Below are 17,199 nucleotides of genomic sequence, written 5' to 3' on the forward strand. Positions count from 1 at the left end.
GAGTAGTCTGCATGTCCTCCCCGTGGTTGAGTGATGCTTAAAGACATGCAGGTAGGTGTGTGCGTGAAAGGGTGTGCCTTCGTTGAAGGCTGGGCATCGAGCTGGCACCTCGGCACCATAAAAATCTACTGCCAATCATAAGCAGACCGGTGTTCCGCTGTGGCGACCCCTAACCTGGAAAAGCCAAAATACATTACTAGAAGAGCTATCATATATTAGTGTAGGGAAATAATGTGAGAAAGACAAATGTGCCTGACTGGTGAAGGGTAGAGTGTGGAACTAGGTGCTGTGTCCACAGCGGAAGCATTTGCAAGCTGACTCATACTTCAAATGATCTTTAAGCCGTGCATGAAATGATGGGTATGATATTAGGTCTTTAAGGGTAATAGGGAGGGATTGACACAGTTAGTGAGTTAGTGCAATGAAGTCTGGTTCTGGGACATTGAAGAAGTGGATCAGAGTGGTTAAGACTGGAAGGTCAGCTGAAGAGGATGGAAGCAAGAGAACAACAGTGGTGTTGTTTGAGGAGCAGGTAGAGTTGGAATCCAAGAAGCAGGTTGACGCATGGCTGGACAGGTAACCAGCAGGCTTTACTAACAGTGATGCAATGATACTCACTTCTAGGTTAGGGGGTAATGAAATGGCAGCTAGAGTTGCTTATACTTTGGATGGTAAACTAGTTTTTTCTTGGATGCTGCAGCAAACAGTGGAAGCCCATATTCAAGTTGGGAAGTAGAATGCCTTTGCCTATTGCTTTCTTGGTTTGTCTGGAGAGAAAAGGGGACATTTTATAGGACCAAAATAAGAGAGAAATAATTTTCTTCTGTATTTGCTCTAGGTGAAGTTGAAATTTGAAAGCTCAGTTTGGGCTCATGCCACATACCAAGGAGATGACTTGATCAATGGGATTGTCCAGATGATCACGAATAGGAAGTGATTGAGAGTTTTTCTGCTGTTTAGTGGAAGAACCAAACAACATTACTTTAGTTTTGGAAGTGATCAGCATTAGTTTTTTTTGTTATTAACTCATTTGATAAGGAAATGAAAGTCTGCTTAATAGTTGTTGTTGTTGTTGTTGTATGGCCAAGGATGTCAGGTTTGAGTGAAATAAGACAATGTCATCTGCATAAAGTAAGAGAGTAAGATGAGAGAGGTCAAGCGGCAGTTAAGGGGAGCCAGAATGGGGCCCTGAGGGGCTTCTTTATGGAGAAGGGTGGAAGCAGAGAGGGTATTCTGAAACTGAACAGAGAAGTACTAACTGGAAAGATAATTTTTAAACCAGGAAGCTCTGTCTGGTGAATTTCCAGTTTCAGTTAGGTGATCTAACAGAATGTTATGGTCAGCCAGATCAAAAGGTCTGGTGAGGTCAATAAGGTTGGTTCCAGTGAGGAGGCCTTTGTCCATAACCATGAGGATGCTATCAGTAAGTGTCCAGAGTGCTGTAGAAATGCTCATGCCAGCCCAAAAGCCATGCTCATTCGAAGATAGTAGATTATATAGAGAGATATAATGGGTAAGTTGCCTGTAAACTTATTTTTCAAGGATTTTACCATGTGTGGGAAGAACTGAGATGGGACAGAAGTCAATGGTGTCAGATGGGTTCGTTTTTTTGGGAGGGGTTTAACAATGGCTGTTTTCTAGATATCAAGTATGATGCCTTGAGTTAGGCAGATATTATAAATGTAAAGAAAGGGTGGGACTATAAAGTCCTTACAGAGAAATAAGAAGCATTTGAGAACATTGTCAGGACCAGTGGGTGAGACCATTTTTTAGTTCTTTAAGTAGTTTTGATTGCTTTGAAATGGAAAGTGGGACTATACGGGAAGAGAGAGAGGTTAGAGGAAGAGAAGGGGTTCTTAATGGAATGAGGGAAGGGAAGTGTACTGAAGTGGAAGCTGAAATCAGCTGCTGTGATGTGAGATGTGGAGGAGTGGGTGTTAATAATAATGGCGGCAAGAGAACAAATGGGAGAGGAAGGAGCAGTGGTTAAGGAGGCTACAGCTGTTGGGGCATCACAGCAGTTACTGCCACTGAATGCAGTACTTGGGGTGTTAAAGACTGAACTATTTCAGTAAGTGTGTTGATGTTTTTTCCATATCTAGAAACTTGTTTAAGAGAAGATGAATTAAAATCATGAATTGCTTTCACATTTGTTATACAGTGGGATTGATATTTCTGGTGAAAACGTTTTCAGGTTTGGTCCCTGAGTTTATTGTTAGATTTTTGATCTTAGCATAATTATGCATTAAGTCTACCTCTGACCCTGCATGTGTGGAGGGGAAATATTTTTCCTGTAGAGACGGATTAAAAATTGAGAATGTGTGTGGCGGAGTATAGATGTGGTGGTACTAGTTAAGAAAAAACTGAGGATTATTGATGGTTCTGATTGCAGGTGATGTGAAAAGTTTTGTTTAAAAGATCTGTAAGAGATGATTTAATTCTTCTGGTGCTGAAGGTGATTAGAAGGGTTCCTATTGAATTATCAACAGCTTAGGTTGTTGAATGCTTAAACATCAACACCTAAGCGTCGAAAGCTTACAATCGCGAATGGCCACATAATCGAATACTTTCCTCGAGAAAGAATTTACGTGGCCGTTATCAGGGATTTGCCCATTCACCAATGTAGACCGAGCTCAGAGTTGGTATATTTATATAGATATATATATGTATATATATGTATATATATATATATATATATATATATATATATATATATATATATATATATATATATATATACACCAAACAACAGGTTAATCCTATATTAAATCTTACTTTAGATGGTCCATCTACCTCCATTCCACCTAACAGCACAGGGAATGTGAGTGAATTCATGGAGCTTCTGAAAGTTTTGGAAAATGATTTATATAAACTGCAACATTTAATTTGGCAACACCGGCATTTTAAGGCATGTATTCACTATCACATAGTCCCTCGTGGCATGCGGGTGTTGTGCATGCCTACGTATGGGGACACCCATCCCGACCTGTTAAAGAGGTGGCAAAGTCTGAATACTGATGTCGGCTTCCAATATATGTCTCTTTTGAATGACTATTTTTCTCCTATTGAGAAAGAGTTGACTTAAAAGGTGGAGGCTCTGAACAGAGATCTATCAGCTCGCTTCCAGGGTGAAATTTTCTACAATATGTTGTCAACCCTGTATGTGAATGCTACTTCTTATGGGAACAGACTTCAACAGACTTAACAACAAAAAATCCTACGTGACTTCCGAGATTTTTCAGTGAGTAATGTTTTCATATAGCCCAGGTCTGTTGCTAATTGTAGCGGCAGTGAAATTAGACCTACACATCCTACTCATGAAGCTACTATTGTTTCAACTGCTGTAACAGCTCCTGCTACTAGCTCTTCAGAGGTAACGGCTTTTGGTAGTAGTAGCAGTAATGATGGTCAGACTGAGGATGCCATGGCTGCTACTACCTCTACCTCTGTTACTTCTGCTCACTTTATGGGACTGCCATCCCTTTCAACTCCTGGACAAACACCACCGCCAAACCAATTGGGCTTTCATGCTACAGTGCCTGTAGATATGGGAGCGAGATCAAAGACTATGGCTCCTATAAATTTGAATAGTTTTTTACCTTTACCCACAAAGAATTAGGCAAGGTCACCGATGAGAGGGTCCAACTGGGGGTGACGGAAAAGGAAGTTTTCTGGAGACAACAACAGCATGGATCAATGAATCAGAAAGTGAATGGACTAGTGTTTAACTTGTCTAATTACACCCTCACTACAGCAGAATGCACTCTATTGAATAGAGGTCTCTCCTATATTCCTTCCACAGGTATTAATTTAACAGATCTACTCTTAGATTTTAGACTTTTTGGCAGGAATTTAGCTTTAAAGCTTATGTATTCTAATGATTACTCTGTGAGTACTAATAATACTGACATTGGCCCTAGGCTAAGATGAAAGAGTGTTTTTTGTCCAGTTATTCCAACACATGTTGATTGTTTTCTCAAATTATGTGAGCATGATTTTTATGACTAATTTTCCAAGGGGGGTCGAATCAAAAACTCTTACTTTAACATGTCTAATGAAGAATGTAGGGTGCTTTTTTCGCTACATACAAATAATACCCTAGCTATTAGACCTGCAGACAAGGGTGGGGGTATTGTTCTTTTAGATTTTTCTAGCTATATTGATGCTATGTCAACTATGTTACAGGATTCCCACACCTATCAAATGGTGGACGTTTAATTTTTGGATAGAACCATTAGAAGTGTTTGGGATAACCTGTATGATCTTCTAATGTGTAGACAGATCGATTTTGAACTTTATTCCTACTTATGTGTTGAACATCCCCTGGTTCTTTTAATCAAAGGCTTGCCTAAGATACACAAGTCTTTGACATCTCCCCCTATGAGACCGATTGTATCTGGCAGTGGCTGAGTGACTGAGACCATGTCGATTTACATTGAGTATAAGCTAGGCCATTAGTTAAAATGATTCCTACTATATTAAAAGACACTCTTCAACTTTTGGATTATATTGAGATCTATAATAGTAATTCTATCAACCCGAAATGTATTTTGGTTACTTTAGATGTTAAGAACTTGTTTACCTCTATCCCCAATGATTTTGGCTTAGAAGCCATTAGAGAGATTCTCACTGACTGTGACTGCATATCCAGTGAAGAAACTATGCTTATTACTATGCTTCTTGATATGGTATTGACTAATAACATCTTTATTTTCAATGGGTAAATGTATCTGCAGCGTTGGGGTGTCGCCAAAGGCACCCCTTGTGCGAACGCCTATGCTAATCTTGCCATGTATCACTGGGAGAAGGCTTTTCTATTTGACCATCCTGGATTTTTGAATATCTCTCTCTATAGACGTTTTGTCGACGACATCCTATTTTTATGGAGAGGTGATGAATTGAGCTTAAATAACTTTGTTGTATATTTAAACTCTACTACTCATTTCCTTGAGTTTAGTATGACCACTTCTTGCATCTCTGTAGATTTTCTAGATGTTACCATAGATCAAGGCCCTGCTGGACTATTAACTACTAGACTGCATTGAAAACCCTGTTGGACAAATGCTTTATTGCATTTAACAGTATGCACCCTAGAATGATTTTTTCAAACATTGTTAAGGGCCAGTACCTTATATTGAAGAGAATCTGTAGAGATCCATTAGCCCTAACATTACAGTTAGATGAACTAGACAAGCTATTCTTGCAGAGAGGTTATAAGAGATCCATTTTGGTAAATATTAGAGAAGAAGTAATGGGTATGAGTGTTCCTTCAATAAGGAATCAGATACATTGTAATAATGGCAATAGACTTCACTTTGTGACTACTTATACAGGTGATATCGGTCGTGTAGTGGAAATAGTGAAACATAATTGGCATGCTCTGCTACTGGACCCAGCCACTGCCAGATTGGTAGGGAATTTCCCGCATTTCACGTACAGAAATAATAATACTCTGAAACGCATTTTATATAAGGATGTAATGGGGTGTTCTGCTAGGAACCAGGAGTTAGATAGGGATTTGATCCCTGGGACTTTTCCATGTAAGCGCTGTAGGATGTGCAGTGTTATCACTACTACACAAAACTTTGATCATCCTGTCTTAAAGTTTAAGTTTGTCCCTAGGTTTGTTGCCACTTGTAATAGTGTAAACCTGGTCTATCTTGCTTCTTGTGATTGCTGTACCTGCTTTTATGTAGGCAAGACTACACGAAGGTTAAAAGACAGGATTTATAACCACCTTTATGATATCAGGAATCAGAATCAATAAAATGCATTAGCTAAGCATATAGTTAGTTTCAATACTCATACGTTTAGCTTTAGAGTTTTACAACTAGTGCCCATTAACATGAGAGGGGGCAACTTAAATAGTCAAATAGAACTGGTGGAAGTCAAGTGGATTTTTAGACTTCGTGCTCATATATTTCCAGGGTTCAGCGCCCTTTGAAATAAAATAAAAATATAACAGCATTGAATGGAACCATAAAATAGAAGAAAATGTGAAATAGTTAGCTATAGTGGAATTGAAACAACACCATAAAATACATAACGTAAACATAGAACATATTATACGATGTTACAATGGTGTATAGACCTCTTTGTTGTTGTTTTTGTTATTATTATTTTATTTCATTTTATTTGATTTGATTTGATTTTGTGCTTATCTATTTATATGATGCACATTTTGATATATTTTATATCTATATATTGCTTCACGCTTCATGTTTTTGACAATGTTGCTTTTATATGTGTGCACCTACGCATATGTTTCTTTTGTTTGTGTAACATGAAATGTGTTTTAAACATCTCTAGTCAGTATTTGCTCCACTGCCTAAAGGGTTAATTAACTAATTAATTAAAACTATGCAAATCTGATTGGCCAACATTATTTTAAACTTGTTTAAATTAAACTGACTGTTTTTTCTTTGAGGTCTGATGAAGCATGTTTTTACATGTGAAAGCGCTTATCCATTGATTGTACAATAAATTTGTCTATTTATTTTTAAGCCTGGTGGTCCTGCCTTGTGTTTCGTTTTGGGTTTTTGGAATTTTCGTGGCTTGGACCTTTGGGTAGCAGGATACCTGTTTGCTTTATTAGTTGGTATATTTAGTTAGGGGGGGCAAAGCCCCCCCACAATGTTTGCATGTGTTTCTTTATTTTGTTTACGGATGACCACGCAAATTCTTTCCCGAGGAAAGAATTTGATTATGTGGCCATTCGCTATTGCATGCTTTCGACACTTAGGTGTCGATATTTTAGGATTCAACAACCTAAGCTGTCGATGATATGATATAGACGCAATTAGAATGGGGAAATGGCGTTGCTCTTAATCCTGCATCTCCAGAACTGACCACAAAATCAAAAGTAATGAAGGATTAATGGTCACATATCACGGTCACTTTTTAAAAAATTGTGTTACTGACTTAGAAAGTTGACAAAAAAGAGAGCATGGATTAACATGCATGCTATGAGGTAAAACAATTTGTCACTTTAATAATTGTTATTATTTTTATTGGAATCCACTACCTTTTCTCAAAAAATCATAGCTTTTAAAAAGTCACTGAAAATTAGGAATTTTTGAGAGGTATGGACAATGGTCAGTTAAGACAATTAACAAGACAGAGCCAAATCCAGTAAGGCTGCACTGGGTTGGGGAGGGGTCATTTGAATGATACTGCTAGGGAGGTTTTGGTAAAGTGGACAGTGTTGATTGCTCAGTTATTGTAGTTTAGAATTACCCAGTATTAGGACTCAGGATGTGGAACTATGGTATCATCAATTTGGAATACTATACCTGAGCAGGAGGGGTGGAATGTAAATGGACTCCCCCGAAGTGTACTCATTTACTAACCAGTTGAACTCATTGCTCAAAATAACACCAGAAATGGCCTTGTACTTCAAAGTAGTTTATGGTAAATATACAGTTTTCAATAATGATGATTCTGTTACTGGCATAATATCAACATTTCCGAGTTTAAGAAAGTCTCTAATTTATCAGATTTTTTGTTAATGCTATAGACTTTCAAATGACCAGTACAGATGCATATGTAATAAGGGATAGTTGGTATAAATAAGGCAGTAAGAGAAGATGCATCATGGAGAAGTGTAGGTTCAATACTGCCTATCATGCAGAATCTGAAGCAGTAAGGCTATGTCATAAGAGACATGAAAAAAGAGTATGCATTTTGATATATATTCCTTTTACATTGAAGACAGGAGTGAGCAGTCAGAGGGAAAACTAACTTTAAATTGCCTGAAAGGCACATTTCAACTTTGTTTGTTAGGTTTGTTGCAACATTTTTATGCCACTTCCTACAGGAGGTAACTTTAAGCACAGCTACAGAGGGAACCTTCTGCTTAGTGAAGAAAATGTAGCTGGCATTCATCTGTTTATATTTCTTTGTTAAGAAGCTTGATTTTTATTAAAATTCTGTCAGCCCCTATTATTACTGTGAGTGGTTAAGAAGTCAGGGTAGGAAGTGGTGTCAGCCAATCAGAATCAAAGGATGATATAAAGCATTGTATAATTGGGGTGAAAAGGTGACAGACAGCAGGTTATGAGAGTAGATGTACAAGGGTGATCAGGGGGTTCACTATAGAATCTCGAAATACTAAAATCCCGAATTTCAGTATTTTTAAATTCTATAGCCGAAAGCTTTAAATCCCGAAACCCCAGAACCGCGAAATTTAAAATCATGAACCTACACTACAAATATACCGCACACATACACATACACATACACACAATGTCCCCCCACAATCAAACATACAGTCCTGCACTATAGACAAGCACACCCCCACACCCCCCCCTACTTATATATACTAATTCCGAGATCACACAATCACACACACAAAGGGAACTCACACCCACACATTTCACAGCCCCTTGCACATACACATCACAGCCACAACACACACTAACATACACTAAAGGCCCTAACCAACACACTTACACATACATACTTACCTGAACTTACACCTATCCATTCACACACCGCAACACCAGAAGCGCTATTTCAAAATCTCAGAACTTCTGGATTTTGAATTTCACACTTCTGGGGTTTCGTGATTTAAAGCTTTCGGCAATAGAATTTCGAAATACTGAAATTCGGGATTTCAGTATTTCGAGATTCTATAGTGAACCATGATCAAGGGGAATTAATATATGCTAGTGGGTGTGTGCTATAGGGTAGTCAACAAGTGAATAAAAGTTGCCAGAACAGTGTAACCAAGCAGATAAATTTGTAATTACTTCAAACCCACTTCAAAACTTTACTAAAACCGCACCTAAAAACATGCTGACTATGCCCTTGCAACTCCCACTCTAATATCACCCACCCCATCCAACCACTACCTTTCTTTCCACTCCACTAACTACCTTGATTATAGCAAGCTCAGATGCTCATAAGCCTAGTACTTATTATACAGCAGGAACTTCTTATTGTAACATTTGTTAATGTCTGTTATGTACTATACAGATAAAGATTCTAGTTGTCTACTGATGCACTATGTTCTTTATCTGTAAATATGTTGTAAGCAATTGCTACGTTAAATTGTTAATCGCTATGTAATCTAATGTGACTACTGTCTGTTTATTTTAACTGTGGAGCTTTTCTCCCCGGCCTCCACTGAAAATGGACCTACGTCCAGTCGGACACTCCCGGTCAACAAATGTAAATAAATAAATAATGTGCAACTGCTCATGGTACCTGTGATAAATCACTAACTTAGTATAACAAAACAAATACCTGCTATGGTAGAGTTTGCAAGACTCCACACTGAGAACATAAGATATAATAAAACACTGACAGAAAAAGACTATACGCATACCTGCTCTGCCTGAGTCTTGAAATAAGTACTGTACATGGTAGCTACTATTCCCCTTTTCTTCCTCTCCCCCTAATACCCTAAGATTTTATTTTAAAATGCTCCACAAGCTTTGGCCACTAGCATTCATTCCAGTGAATAGTTCTACCTAGCTATTGCCCTGCGGATGAACAATATTAAGTAGGTAGTGTCTATTAATGTTTATTTATGTAGACACATGATGCATTTCAAAGGAGAGCATCTAAAAAGTCATTTGGATCTGAAACAACAAATGCCAGGAAGGAGAATCATATAGAATATAATATCTGAAGGCAGGATAAATGCAATTAAAATAAAAAAAACTCAATTACGTAAAAGGCTTATACTATGCAAACTAATGTAACATCTTCAAAAAAAAAAAAAAAATGAAACATTTTCTGAAAACAAGGGGATATAACATGCATACAGCAAAAGATAAGGTAAGGGATAAAAAAGGAATATTTCTTCACAGAAAGAATGGTGAATATGTGGAAAAGACTATCAGCAGGAATATTCAGTATGTCTGTGGCTATAGAATTTCTGTTTGAAAACACACGCTACAAGAAGAAGGTGAACAGAATAAGGAAATGCCCCTCTGTGAACCAGAGATGAATTCCAAAGATGAAATAAGAAATTCAAACCAATGTGGAGCTAAACAAAACGATCCTTTAATAGCACATAAAAATCAACATGCACAAAGCACCTCAGACTCAGTCTGAGGTGGTTTGTGCATGTTGATTTTTATGTCTTATTAAAGGATCATTTTGTCTAGCTATGTGTTTGTTTGGATTTCTTATTTCATGAAGGTGAACAGAATGTTGAATTTAAAAAGAATTGTCGAGACAGCAGTAGGCACGGATCTAAGCTGGGAGGATGGGCTGAAACATTCTCATGTAACAACATAGACTATACTTCTACCATTACCACAAAAGGCTAAGGAAATTGCATACCTGTACAACAAAACAACAAAATCATAGACAGCCAGTAAGTTCAAGAAGACAGAAGGCATAGTGGATTTAAAAACATATATGAAAAGACATCAATAAAATAAACTGAAAGTTTAACGGTCAAAGAAGAAAACAACTACATGGAATAGACATAAAATTAGAATATACGCCCTAGAGATGTTTATGTGTGCCTGTACAGTGAAGTGGAAATTCTATAACAGAAAGAACTACTGAAACATTTACTCTGTATCACAGGAATACAAACAGAACACTTATTTATGAGGAAATAGGATATACAATATCCTTGTGTCATTACTTTTTGATAGTGTTCATCTATTTGACATAAAGCTATTTTCTCTATAATAGTGAGTTCAAGTAATGTAAAGCAGGACTGCATTATTGTTGCCAAATTTTCCTTACACCATTTGCATTCATATTTAGCTTCTAAGTCATTTCTGAAATTTTTTCCCTAAATGAAGGATAGTTGTACTAATTCCTAACAGGATCAGGTAGCTGTTAATGATGGATGGAGACATTTTGGAAAAGGCTTTTTTTCTATTGACAAATTGAAAGACGGTCTTACTCAAAAGATAGCAACTATCCTAAGTAAGTGAATACAGGGAATATAAGGATATTTTTAAATCCATTTTGTTTGCAATGAAAGTCAATGATTAAGGTACAGCAGTAGGTTAATGTAGCAAGCAAAAGTATAGTCTGGCTACAGCAGGGAATCAGTTTAAGTCTGGAGAAATTGGGCATTATGAAATGAAGGTGACAAATGAGATAAGGGGACTGACGCCAATAGCTCTCCTGGCTTCAAGAGTTAGCAGATGAGAGAGTTAGCAAGCAGATTTAGTTGCTTAATTTGGTGGTTACTTCAGTCTGAGTTCTAAAGGAAAGTGTAGGGCCAAACCAGATAGCATATTTTTGTTGTTATATTTGTGAAATGCTAGCATTATGTGGGTCTAAGACTTCAATGGCTTTAGCATCCTTTAATTTTTGGGTGAGTCCCAAATAACATTGGAGCTGTTTTGTCTGAATGTATTATTATTAACCACCTGGGGACCTAAACCAGTCCACAGGTGGTTAAAATCTTTTTTTTTCAGACCTTTTTGTACATTCACGAAAGACTATGGTTCTAGGTCAAATAATGTCATTAGCTTAAATGTTATGTTCAGAAGTAAGAACTCTCGAAGTAGACGTTTTATAAATAAGAAGAATAGAATGATACTTATAATGTATATTAATATTAATAATATTAATGCATTATAACAGGCCCCTTGAGTATGCTTACTTCATGTTAGTCAACATCATAGGAAAGATTATAAAATATAATCTGTGGAAGCATTCTTTCAAGTAACCGTTAAACTGTCTGACCAAGCTTTCACTGAAGCTAGTGGACAGTACTCAAGTGTATCTAATTAGGAGGAATATTCATCATTTTGACTCTTAAAAAGTCTATATTCCTCCCAGTTCCACATTGAATGAGTCTGGCACACATTCAGTGTTAATAACATTTTTAACTGATATCCATGGTAATTAATACTAAATCATTTTAATTCATCAAAAGAATGTTTTATAAGTATAAAATAACATATTTTAACAATCCTGTGAGTTTCCTACTTAAAGTTGTTTGTGGGCTGTTTATGAGTGTTCCACATTTTGCTCATGTTCCTCATTATGAGAGATAGTGTTTCTCATTTTGAATATGGAAAGTTGAGAGCTAAGTAGTGGACTGTAATGTGTTGAGATGTTGGTGATGGACTAACTTAGATATCTTTTCATATCAACCAAAAAAACACCAGTTAACACCATTAACAGACCTTTCATGCGTATCTGTGCAGATGGAGTCTGTAACTGAAAATATTGTAGTCAAGGTACTATAGCAATGATGCAGAAACCATGCTGATAGTTTCAGAAATACCATGTTTTCTGTCATTTAGCATCTGGTTGTCTAGATGATACTAAAGTGTTCACACAGTAATTCAGTATAAGAATACCATAGACTAACACAATGATTATTTCTTAATTCTCCCAGAATTGCTGTCTTTTCTGATTTATTATACATCCAGTAGTATATGAGAGCATACGCAAACACACACACACACACACACACACACACACACACACACACACACACGCACACGCACACACACACACACACACACACACACACACACACCCCTCCTCCAGCAGCACATTTATTTATCCATGTTGTGCAGGGTTATGTAATATAAGATTACGTAAGGCAGTATGATAACAAAGGAAGTCAGTACAACAGGGTTAGAATCCCTAGTTTTGCAAGCTGATGGCTTTAGTCAAACTATAACATATCCTTTCTTGAAAGACGAAGATATTTGTCTGAAGAATGTTTGCTACAAAGTAGGAATACACAACAAATCAGGCATTGTCTCGGCTTCCATTGCTTTTGATCATCTCCCGAATCAACTGGCATTTGTTATAAGAAAACAAAGACTTTAAGCACATCTTATCTCCCCCAAGCTGTGCCATTATGAGGCACCATAACACAAAACAAAAGCCTATTTCATGACAAAGAAATTTCACAAGTGCTGCTGCTTCAGAATATTCAGATTTGTCCCTGTGTTGTGTAAACACAAGGTGTCAGAATATCTTCACAGGCTTAACCTTCTATTATTACCCATTACAGCATAAAACAATGATCTGTAATGATTAGAAACATTCATCACTGTTGAATATTTAAATGCACTTAACATAACACACTTCTTAATCCATCTGTAGACATGCAGCGATACATGCGCGTAGATTCATAAACACAGTGGACATCTGCTACTAGATAATAACTGAAATGTTGTCCTATATACCAAGCCCTGTCTCAGAGAATATATTTGTCTAACTTCCTTTGTTATCATACTGCCTTAAGTAATGTTATATTAGATAACCCTGCACAACCTGGATAAATAAATGTGCTGCTGGGGGAGGTGTGTTTGTGTGTGTGTGTGTGTGTGTGTGTGTGTGTGTGTGTGTGTGTGTGTGTGTGTGTGTGTGTGTGTGTGTGTTTGCGCATGCTCTCATGTACTACTGCTCAAGCAACAGAGACCTCCAAAGCAGAAATGCATGCAACCTCCACTCCCCAACACAACCCAAATGACACATAGCCCACAAACTCAGTGTGCTACTCAACCACAGCCCATAAGGCAGAATAACGTACCCAACACTCTAGTCATAGGTGACTCTATAGTCAGGCACACTGATGTTCCACTCACCAGGCTAAACAAGGAGAAAGTTACGTCAGCTGCCTGTCGGGTGCCAGGATCCTCCACATAACGCACACACTCAGGTCACTCCACAACAAGTACAAATATAACTCTGTCATTAACCATATTGGTGTGAATGACCTGAGACGTACCTCCTTGGACTACATGAAAAGAGACATGGAGGAGCTCTCCGATCTTGTAGCCCAGGCAGGTATGACCCTAGCCCTGAGTAGCATCCTGCCATCACCCAGAATGATACCACAGTACAAGAACAAAATGATTGACTTCAACAATTGGCTAAGCTTCTAGTGTTATTATAAGGGGATCCAGTATCTGTCTGCCTGGGATGACATGATCGACAGACCTCGATGCTTTGCCAGAGATGGCTTGCACCTGTCACCCTTGGGCTTCCAGATACTGGATAAGGCTCTTGCCACCCCTATAGTGCCTTTTTTAGGCAAGGTTCTAATGACAAATTCACCACCGCAACAGGTACAAGCAAGCAAAATCTGAGGGTAATGCTACTCAATGCTAGAAGTCTAAACCTCAAAGTGCATTCACTCGAGGCGCTCCTAAAAATGGAGAACATCAACATCTGTGTAGTGACAGAGACCTGGTTCAAGGCTCCAGAGAGCACCCCTGCATTACCAAGCTATAATTCATACCACACCTTTTGGCCACCTAACCTGGACCGAAACACTAAAGGTGGAGGCATGTCCATATTCATTAAGGATATCCACACCTCCAGGCTAGATACTCAGCATAATGCATCCGAGATTATCCAAGTGCAACTAACTCTGGGCAAGACCGCAATCCAAATTGTAACTTGCTACAGATCCCCCACCATGTCCTAGGATTCCCACTCCTCATTTCTTGATACACTGGAAAATATTAGGGTACAACCCAACACCCTAATAATGGGCAATTTCAACTACCCCACCATTAACTGGGTAAACTACTCATGTACCAACTCTTTTGCTCAACGTTTTGTGGAATTCATAAATTCCAATGCCTTGGATCAACTTATCCACACCCTCACCAGGGGCAGCAATATCCTAGACCTGGTCATTACCAACATGGGCAACTGGTGTTCCACAAAAGAGGTCAAGTCCTCATTGGTCAGATCCGACCACAAGCTAATCAGCCTAGACAGCCACATCCCGCCCCCACCCCCCATTAGGGAAACCACCGTAAAAAAATGTCTCCAAAGCCAGCTTCACACTTCTTAAGACAGAAGTGACAAACTTCACCACACCCATGCAGACAGACAATAGAGGTACGACTGCTGAATTCTACACAGATGCACTTTATAAGCACTTAGACAAGTGCATGGATCATGCTATCCCTAATAGAACCAAGATGCTATCCTCTGAAAAAAGGAAGCCAATCTGGTGGTCCCCTGCCATAAGCAAACTCTACAACAGAAGAAAGAAACTGTTGCAAAAAAGAGTAAAATCCCATGACTGGAAGAACTCCCTGGTCAACCTCAGTAAGAAGCTGAGATCCCTCATAAAATCCTCCAAAGCTAGTTATGAAAACAAAATTGCCACTGATTCTAAAGACAACCACAAAGCATTCTATAGCTATGTCAAGAATCTCAATGGCAACACTCAGATCTGCTCTTAGTTACAGCACAACGGCACTAAATATACAGTACCACCTGATATTGCCAACATTCTGGCAGATGGGTTTAGTGCTAACTTTACCCACCCTCACCCCCCCCCCCAAAGGACCTATCTCTATACCAGAGGAATGCAAAGTTCCTGTAATCACAGCTACACAGGTAAAAACCAGACTCTCCAATGCCAAGAACACAGCACCCATGGGACCTGACAACATCCCAGGCTGCATTCTACATGAACTACAGAATGAACTGGCACCCCACCTAAGCACCATGTTCAATCATAGCCTCACCTCAGGCTTTGTGCCCACTGAATGGTGCACAGCAACAGTTATCCCACTCTACAAAGGGGGGCCACCACGGAACCTGGGAACTACCACCCCATTAGCCTAACGAGCCTGGTCTGCAAGGCCATGGAACGTATCATCATGGAACTTATAAACAAAGACATTTGTAATCTCCAAACTCTGAACCCCATCCAGTTTGGGTTTGTAAAAGGCAGATCATGTCTCCTAAACCTGATTGAATTCTTTGAAGCAGTCACCAAAGCCGTAGACGAGGGTAAGGTGGTTCACTCTGCCTATCTAGATCTCGCCAAGGCTTTTGACACCATGCCCCACTCTGGAATTATTGATAAACTCACTAAACTAGGTATAAATCCCTATGTCACAAGATGGGTTACCAACTGGCTCACTGACAGAACCCACACTGTGAAAGTATCGGACTCTAAATCCGACTTCAGACTTGTGACAAGTGGAGTATCACAGGGTTCAGTCCTGGGTCCTCTCCTGTTTGGTATCTACTTTTCTGAAGTACAGGCTAACACAGAAGGTCTTTGGCTAATGAAGTTCGCAGATGACTGCAAACTAGGAGCCATAATTGAAACTCCTAACAATGTGGGCATCCTACAAAATGGCCTCACTGAGGCAGATGCCTGGTGTCAAAGCCATGGCCTCAAGCTCAATGCCAAAACGTGCATTGTCATCCCCTTTGGTAAAAACTCTGTACCAATGAGCTACCACAAAGGTGGTAGTCTACTTAACACCAAAAGTGTGATAAGAGACCTTGGGGCACAGGTGGACAGTAGTCTCTCCTTTGATAATCACATTGCCACAGTAGTCAGGAAATCCTTCTACATGGCACACCTCATCACAAAATGTTTCTCATCCAGGAAAAAGGAGGTCATTGTTCCCCTCTATTTGTCACTCATTAGACCCATTATAGAGTACAACACCCCTTTTGGTATGTACCTCACAAGACATCTACAACAACTGGAAAGGCCTCAGAAATACCTCACAAAGAGGATTACCATTCTCAAACAGATGCCCTACACAGACCGTCTCAAAAAACTCCAGCTTTACTCCGTCGCATATCGCCTACTTAGAGACGATCTCTGCCTAACATACAAAGCTATGTCAAACTCAGAGCTGTTGGACATGCTCCACTTAAATAAATCTCAATCCCTCTGAGCTGCACGCTCTAGGGACCTAAACCTTGTCACCACAATAAACAGAACATGCTGGAGGGATAGATTCCTGTGCCAGAGACTTCCCATATTCTGGAACAAACTACTTATCTATATCAAACAAAGCTCCTCATTAGTACTCTTCAAGAAAAATCTTGATGATTGGATGGGAAATAGGAAATTCACCCCGGGGATCACCTCTGTGGCTCTGCTCAACAGGGGCACAGGAAAATAGTTTTCTTGAGTGGCGAAAGCCAGGGTACCTTTTTGGCTAGGCTTGTATAGGCCCTAGGGCCAATAGCCTAGTACCTACCTATGAATCTGTTAACTGTGGTGTTTTACATATGGAGATTTCTCTGAATGTCTGACCCAGGAACTATACGTAGTAGCTAGCATGCTATGCCATTGCAATGTCATTGATTATGTACAATGCCTGTAGCCTCTTCAGATTATATTTTTGTAGTTTCACACACAAAGAAGGTCTAGTCACTGTAATTAGACCCAGTTTTGCATCCGTGTTATAGACAAGGTTATCATTTGGTATATATGAGACTATTTTATCAGACATGGGTGATAGATGCCATGGC

Source organism: Protopterus annectens, chromosome 12.part0 (assembly GCF_019279795.1).
Source record: "Protopterus annectens isolate FY-2018-M chromosome 12.part0, PAN1.0, whole genome shotgun sequence".
NCBI classification, from domain to species: domain Eukaryota; kingdom Metazoa; phylum Chordata; order Ceratodontiformes; family Protopteridae; genus Protopterus; species Protopterus annectens.